We start from the raw sequence: 8,917 nt of genomic DNA, 5'->3' as shown, positions 1-8,917 counted from the left end.
GCATTGATCACTTTCTGCTCAGGCAGGGACACAGTATCTGATGTCATCTAATGTGCTGCTGTTCGGAATTGGGTCTTTAGTATAATTTTGAATGTCTGAAAAGAATTATTGCATTTTATGAAGTTTTTTTGTTAACAACTTCTTTAATTCTATTGTTTCAATTTTTTAAAGCTTTTCTGTCAGAGGGCTCTGTTATTCAAAGTAAAGACCTCTTCTCACTTTCCTAGTAAACACAAATGCAAAATTCTGCTGGCTCTGCAAATGCAACTTTTTATTTAGAAAAGTAAATTTAACCCTTCTGAATTCAAGCCAGATAGTTAAATTCACAACCACATCTAAGTCACTTCTGTAGACTTGCATTTCTGTGATTCCATGCACATGGCAAAGCTTCTCTCCTCTAGGCATCCACTGCCACCAGGACATTGCACAGGAGGGAAAAACAATTGCCAGTAAGTCATCTGCCCTCTGCTATCCTTCTTTTGCTCCCCTCACAGCTTTGTGACCTTTGCAAGTTACATGATCTCATTACTATTTAAATGGAGTCACAGTATTTTGGCTGTTTTAAAGCTTGGGCTAGTGCAAGAAAAGACATGCAAGTCTGTCGTTTAGTGGAAAGGAGAGCCCTTGGCTCTTTTGATGCTCTGTTACAACATAGATTAATATGTTCTGGAGAGAGCAATGCTCCAGGCTCTGGAGGCAGAGTTCGACTCTTCAGGATCTAGTTTCCTTGGGACTTTCCTGCAGAGGGAGCAGGAACAGGACATGTGCATGCCAGGCAGGGCCAACGCAATGCCTGTTGCTCGCAAGCAGCTTTGAGCACGGGCTGCCTTTCACTCAGTGCTTTCAACTGGTTGTTGCTGAAAGGGCCTCGCTTGTTGGGATAGTTGGGATAGGGTGGAGCAGGAGAGCCCCAGGGAAGGGTGAATCTGCAAAGGGGCTTCTTTTCATTGCATGAATGCAACACATCTGCTGGAGTTAGATTTCTTTGTGCATTAAGAGGATTATGGTTCAAATTAGAGGGATATTTTAAGATCATAAGAACATTTTTTTTTTCATGTAGTGGTATATATTTTTAGTTTCATTATAACACTTATTTATTTTAACACATTTTGTGATTTGTCCAGAGCTTAGGATATATCTATTTATGTGTTTATGTTGGATGGTTTTTATAGCTTAGCTGAATGTGGATGTACTAGTAGACTTGGTTAAGCTAGTTCTTTAGTTCCCTGGCCTATTAGGAGTGTTCAAATACACAACTGAATAGTAAGACAAAAACTATCTGCTTTAAATGAAACAAAATGGTAAAACCTGAGGAGTTGAGGTTGACTACATTTTCTCTGTTTTGCTCCTTTCTCTTGTTTCTCTTCTGTATTTTTCCTTGGTCTTTCTAAACACAGTGTGAAGCTACAATGTCATAACAGGAATTCATATAGAAAAAGTACTCTCTACCCTGGATAACCACAAAGCATCCAGATTGCTTCAAATTATATAATGCTATGCCCCAATAGTAATGGTTATGAATTACTTTCTGACCCTGGCTGGTGACCAATCTCTGTCTTAAAGCATAAAGACTGATGGTCCCTGCAATTTTATCCTGGTCATTGTAAATCTAAGTGGATAGTCACTTTCTTCTCTAGGTTGCCTGCCTCTGTAAACTAGTCTTTAACGTAGAGCCTTTCTACTTTGCACAGTACAAACAAGCCCAGCCAATATGGCATCATCCAAGAAAGGAATAACTAGGCAATTTTAATCTATAAAATTCCTCCTTAAGTGCACACAACATTAGACAGCCTATATTTTGAGGAATATGAAAGGTTATCTAAGTTAGACCAAAATGCTCAATGCCCCCTAATGTAACATCAGTTACCACTTAAAAATCTAGCTTTTTTATTAAAAAATACACACACAGATGATAATGACACTAAAATACCAGTCTATCATAACAACAGAACAGCTGAGATAGATACTCACAATGAGACAAATACAGACTCTCTCACTACTGTCAAATCAACCCCCCAAACCTGAATGCAAAAAGTAAGTACAGTTGTGCCTAGTGATTCTGGCCCGATTTGCTTGAACTTGTGAGGTGGCTACTTTGTCAAGAAAAGCAGCACTTACTTACACCCAGTAATCCTCTTTTTGTCACTTCCTGAGCAAGACTACATTGCCTTCTCTACTTACGTAATGGCTTTCTAGTCTAATTTATTCTTTTCAGGAAGGCTTTTGTTGAATACGTGGGAGCGAAGGTATCCTCGTGCCACAGAGCTCTGCCTGCTGCACGCAAAATCCCTGAAGGTGACGCAGACAGGTTCTGGGAGCACTGCATGAGCAGACCTATTAAGTACACGCTCTATTTGAGCGAGCGTTCACTCCGGATACTCTCTCAACTCATTATTCATGGTGCGTGTGTGTTGCGATGGGGGGACCGCCTGAAATTACTAATGATCTAATTTCCTTTCACAATCATACATCAAGAACCAAGAAGTTTCTAACCCTTCTTTCTTCCTAGGCAAATTCCACACCCCAAGGAACGTTTCTGAGGACTTCCTCCCCCCCAACCCATGCTCTTTTTTCTATCTATCCTAATTCAAAACTTCAACAGCAATACTGTGGAGAAAAATATTTTGCTAAAATAAAACACGATGCCTGGAAGAGAAAGAATTATCCAAATCTAATTATTAGACACTGCAAGCATTTTGAGAATCAGAGATCCTACTGAGATGGCAGAACGTCTCATAAGTAATGCAGCAGACAGGTTGTGTTTCATTTCTAGGAGGCTATTCATCTGCAGATACAAAGAATCTTTGGTAAGCACGTGCATGAAAAAAAAACTATCACTTCAGTGGCACTATCAGTTATTAGTTAGCAAGTCCCACTGGCACACCGTACTGCACAGTGTAAGGATGCCAAACTTGTAACTGGTATAATCAGGGAGTAAATAGCACACTGATTATTGGCATGTCAGCAAGTACACTAAAAGACAGTATGATAAGAAACAATTTAGGCAGCAATCCTTCATAGAGATTTTCCAAACTTTTTGAGGAAGAGAGAAACAGCATGGCAGAAAGTAAACTCAGTGCAAAGACCCCACCAACACCAGTTGTCTCAGGCAAGGTCTTCTGAGGCTTGTGCTACAAAATTGGTGCTGAACATTTTTAATCATGACAGCTGGACTATGACCCATATTCAGCAAAAACATGAACGTGAACGAAACCATTTTACATTTTAAGGTAGCTCTTTTTAGCTTATACCTAATTTTAGATTAAGACTCAGGCTGTTAATTGCACTACAGCAAGACAGCATGCACATTCATGCACACAGAAACACGTAAAGATTTGACAGATCATATTATAATTCATTTATTTGGAAAGCCTTGGCTTTAATACTAAGAAAAGTTTAGCTGTTCAACAATTGCCATTCAAATATATGACTTTCGTTAGCCCCAGCAAGGCGACTTCCCTTTATTCCGATTCAATAATTTACTTCCTTCTGTAATGTTTGTTACAGCTAATCCTGTATGATCAAGAGCAGGCTCTTCAGTGTTATTTGCTGTCATTGTCGCTCTGTGTTTCAGTGATGTTTAAAGTAATCTATTTGGGATTGCAAGAGGACACAAATGTTGGATTTTGAGAGTCACATGATCTGCTTGCACATCCACCCTTCCTGAAAGGTGGAACAGGAGCCTAAGCATTTGCAATAGCAACACAAAACACATGCTTAATGTGGGCATATAAAAGAAAGTCTTAATGGCGGATGTTGCCTCCAGAGGAAACAAGGCAGATGCAATCAAATTCTAGATGAATATATCAGGTTTGAAAGACCCATCTCAGAAATACCATGGTACTGCAAATTTTAACAATAACTGAGGAGGGGCAAGGACTCCATTCTCTTCTCACTGCCCTCGCTTAGCACAGCAGTGTGAGCTGCCTCCTTCACAGAACAAGGAAATCCACCTAGGAGCTGCTCTGAGTGCTCTGGCTCAGGAAAAGAGCTCCCACCGTGTTGGACATGAGCACACCTGTAAGAGACTATTATGGATTGTGTTTGTCTCGACATTATTGACACATCATTTACCTGAACAATGCCCTGGTATCTTGTCTCTGGGAAGACTATAATATCAGCTATCTACTTGGCCTCTGCATGCTGTTTCTGGGAAGATCAGCTCGAGACCTGACTCAGCAGTGCCCACCAGAGCAGCTCGCATTCCAATCTGGTGAAGAGGAACATCAAAGCACACCACGCATATGACACAAACAACATGTACCAGAAAACTTCAAGTACCTAACCGCAAGACAAACCTGTAGGAAACGGAGCTTGATCAGCTCCCAGAACTGCTTATTCCATGTTCTGTTGCCACTTTCAAGTTCTGTGAAATCTTCGGGACTTCAGATTCCCAAAGTGCACTTTCCTGTAAGAACTTCTGGGTTACAGAAAGAGTTCTCCAAGGCTGCCTGGATTAGTTATAGAAATATCTAATGACATACTTTCAGTTCACACTAATATGGATAAATTGCAGTGTTCAATACGATTTCATGGTAGCACTGTGAGTTAAAGTGCTCTCAATAACATAAAAATTACTAGAGTGCACCTCCACAAAATGTACTATTCATAATTTTCAATTAGCATGGAAAATGTAAAGGAGAGCAGATTGTTTTCTATATCAACAGTTAACTGAGAAGATTGTTTTAAATTCCAAGGTTCTCACATCTTTTTATATTAGGTGTCTTGCTGAGGTTGAAAAGCCATTAATGTCTCAATGTCTTGCAAAGCTTTCTCTACAATTGTATAACAGTTAGCAGTTATATGAAGCACACCATTTAAACAAAAGTCCACAAATACTCTGTTAATATAGTGTAAATTTAAAAATACATGCAACTATCATGGAAATGGAGCATTTAATTCTCACTTAGCTTCCCAAGAATGAAGGGTTAATTTGGTAGAAGAGATGAGACGACTGCAGCAATTGCTCTTATCTGCTGTTTCTTGGGTGAAAATAACTTCTAAGACTTTGCATTCTGAGGCCTAAATCAAGTGTTCATTTACCTAGATATAACTCCCTTGGAACATTAGAAGGAAGAATTAGCATAGATCTACCTGTGTATCTTAAGTTATGGTTAATGCATGGGAATGGTATGCTTAATTTTACTGCTTTGAAAATATACCCCAGGAGAATAAAAGAAAGACTTCTACTGTTATTGAGAACTCCAAAGGAAAGAGCTTGCTTTATTTACTTTCCCTTTTATAATCTTGCTCTGGTCCTAATCCTCTGAAAGAAATATAGGAATCTGAGAATGTGATCAAGAGGGATTCCGTAGTAGTCAAGGGTATGAGCAACCATGAAGTCAAGATCTCGAAAGGAAGGGCTCTGGAGCGGACGCTCATGCCGGAGCTCCTTGTCTAAAGGCGAAGAACAGAGCGAGAGGCAGCCCCAGCGCCGACCCCCCGTGCGGGCAGTGCTGAGCTCCGGGGCAGAAGTGGCTCTGACTCAGCAGGGGCGGAGCCGGCAGGGCAGGCGGGAATTCAAAAGCTGCCCCCAGGGAGGTGCTAGTGAGTAGGAGTGTGGTGTGGCAGTTTATGCAGGCAGGGGTCAGGGAGTCTCCTCCCAGGTGTGGAAAAGAATCCTCTCCACAGACTCTTCCAGCAGCGGGAGATCAGGCGAAGCCATGGTCTCCACTTGGCAGAGAGCTTCCACCAGGAAGACTGTGGCGATGCAGACTGAACCACTACAGAAACATGCAGCGGTCCAGGTTTCTGGCTGTGGGGAATGCCTGAGCCTCTCCATGATACCAGGGAGTAGCAAAAACACAGCCTGCCTTAGGTGTGAGCAGGTGGATGACCTGCTCAGCCTGGTGGTGGAGCTAAAGGAGGAGGTAGAAAGGCTAAGGGACATCAGGGAATGTGGAAAAAGAAATAGACTGGTGGAGCTGTGTTCTGGAGTCTTCCCAGGAAAGCGACTCTGAGAACTCCCTGATCCAGTCTGAAAATCCAGTACCCTCTTGCCATAGGGCAGTGGAGGCAGAATTAACAGTATCGCGGGACGAACAACAATGGAAACAGGTCCCTATTCGAGGTGGCAGAAGAACCCTTCTATGGCCCACCTCAACTCCATCTGTTACCACATCCAACAGGTATGAGGCCCTGGAACTTGGGGACCAGTTAGAGGAGGTCATGAACCAAGGCCCATCTAGGGAGCTGTCTACAGAGAGGCAGTCAGGTCCATGCTGCAAGGCTGCTCCCCCTAAGGAGAAAAGGAGCACCCGGAAGAAGCGGCGGGTAATTGTCGTGGGTGACTCCATGCTATAGGGCACGGAGGAACCGATATGTAGACCGGACCCCTCATCCAGAGAGGTCTGCTGCTTGCCAGGGGGCCTGAATAAAGGATGTTTCAGAGAGGCTCCCAAGGCTTGTTCAGGAGTCTGACTATTACCCACTGGTACTGTTTCATGTGGGCACAGATGATGCCATGGGGAAACTGAGGGATATCAAGCGAGATTTCAGAGCTCTAGGAATGGCCATCAAAGGTATGGGAGCCCAAGTAGTGTTCTCCTCTATCCTACCAATGAGGGGAATGGATTTCAGGAGGAGAATGCGGATATGGCAGATTAACAACTAGCTGCGCCGCTGGGCTTGGCAACAGGGTTTTGGCTTCTATTACTATGGGACTCTTTTTTTATGACCACCAGCTAGTGGGAAATGATGGGATCCATCTCAGCAAGAGGGGCACATGTCTCTTTGCCAAAAGACTGGCCAACCTGGTTAGGAGGGCTTTAAACTAGACGAGAAGGGGGAAGGGGAGTGTCACACAGACACGGTGAACAGTACTGCCCAGCCAATGCCAGATGGCTTCCAGTGGGAGTATGCTAGTGGGGAGGTGAGGATCACGGAGGGTCCTCTTTCACCCCTCCTGGGAAACCCGCAGGCTCGGTTATTTCCCTGAAATGCCTGTACACCAATGCTCGAAGCATGGGGAATAAGCAGGACGAACTGGAGATCTGTGTGTGGTCCCAGCGTTATGATCTCATTGGAATCACAGAGATGCGGTGGGATAGCTCGCACGACTGGAGCGCTGCCATGGAAGGCTATGTGCTCTTTAGGAAGGACAGGCTGGGAAGGCAAGGTGGTGGAGCTGCTCTTTATGTGAGAGAGCAACTGGAATGCATGGAGCTCAACCTGGGAGTGGAGGATGAGCGAGTTGAGAGCTTGTGGGTAAGGATTAGAGGGCAGGCTAATGTGGGAGACACTGTGGTGGGTGTCTGCGACAGGCCACCTGACAAGGATGAGGAGGTTGATGAGTCCTTCCATAGTCAGCTGGATATTGCCTCTCAGTCAAAGGCCCTGGTTCTCATGGGGGACTTCAACTACCCTGACATCACCTGGAAGGACAACACAGCCAGGCACAAGCAGTCCTGGAGGTTCCTGCAGAGCGTCGACGATAACTTTTTGACGCAGGTTGTGGAGGAGCCGACGAGGAGAGGTGGGCTACTGGACCTCGTGCTATCAAATAGGGAGGGTCTTGTAAGAGATGTGAAGGTGGGGGGTAGCGTCGGCTGCAGTGACCATGAGTTGGTGGAGTTCAGGATCCAACGAGGAGGTGGCAGGGCTGTAAGTAGACTTGCAACAATGGCCTTCAGGAGGGCCTACTTTGGCCTCTTCAGAGACCTCCTCGGAAGAATCCCATGGGCTAGAGCTCTAGAAGGAAGGGGGGCCCAAGAGAGCTGGTTAGTTTTCAAGCGGCACTTCCTCCACGCCCAGCAACAGTGCATCCCTGTGTGTAAGAAGTCAGGCAGAGGGGGCAGGAGACCAGCGTGGATAAGCAAGGAGCTTGTGGCAATGCTGAAGCAGAAGGCGGCGGTATACAGAATGTGAAAAAAAAGGACAGGCCCCCTGGGAGAAATACAGGAATGTTGTCAGGGAATGCAAGGAAAGCTAAGGCGTGGTTGGAATGCAGTCTGGCAAGGGATGTTAAAAACAACAAGAAAAACTTCTTCAAATACATTAACAGCAAAAGGAAGATCAGGGAAAACGTGGGTCCACTGGCAAACGGGATGCGCAACCTGGTTACGAAAAACACAGAAAAAGCAGAGATGCTGAATGCCTTCTTTGCTTCGGTGTTTACCAAGGGCAGCCCTTTAGAGTCCCAGGCCCTAGGGTCAAGAGAAGAAGCCTGGAGAGAGGAAGACTTGCCCTGGGTAGAGGAAGATTGGGTCAGAGAGCACCTAAGGAAACTCGATACCCACAAATCCATGGGCCCTGATGGGATGCACCCCAGAGTGCTCCGGGAGCTGGCAGATGCCATAGCTAAGCCACTCTCCATCATCTTTGAAAGATCCTGGAGAACGGGGGAGGTGCTGGAAGACTGGAAGAAGGCCAATGTCACGCCAGTCTTCAAAAAAGGCAAGAAGGAGGACCCAGGCAACTACAGGCCAGTCAGCCTCACCTCTGTCCCCGGAAAAGTGATGGAACGGCTCATACTGGCTGTTGTCTCCAGGCACATGGAGGACAAGAAGGTGCTCAAGAGTAGTCAGCATGGATTCTCCAAGGGGAAATCATGCTTGACTAACCTGATAGCCTTCTATGATGGAATGATAGATGAGGGGAGAGCGGTGGATGTCGTCTATCTCGACTTCACCAAGGCTTTTGACACCGTCCCTCACAACATCCTCTTGGGCAAGCTCCAGAAGTGTGGGATAGATGAGTGGACAGTGAGGTGGATTAGGAACTGGCTGGATGGCAGAGCTCAGAGGGTGGTGATCAGCAGTGCCGACTCTAGTTGGAGGCCTGTAGCTAGCGGTGTCCCCCAGGGGCCAGTCCTTGGTCCAGTCCTGTTCAATTTATTCATCAATGACCTGGATGAAGGCACAGAGTGCTCCCTCAGCAAGTTTGCTGATGATACCAAACTGGGAGGAGTAGCTGATAC

This window comes from Tinamus guttatus, unplaced genomic scaffold (assembly GCF_059628265.1).
Source record: "Tinamus guttatus ecotype Peru unplaced genomic scaffold, ASM5962826v1 Tinamus_guttatus_pri_ptg000298l, whole genome shotgun sequence".
In the NCBI taxonomy this organism is placed as follows: domain Eukaryota; kingdom Metazoa; phylum Chordata; class Aves; order Tinamiformes; family Tinamidae; genus Tinamus; species Tinamus guttatus.
The sequence above is the reverse complement of the archived record's forward strand: the minus strand, read 5'-3'. Positions refer to the sequence as shown.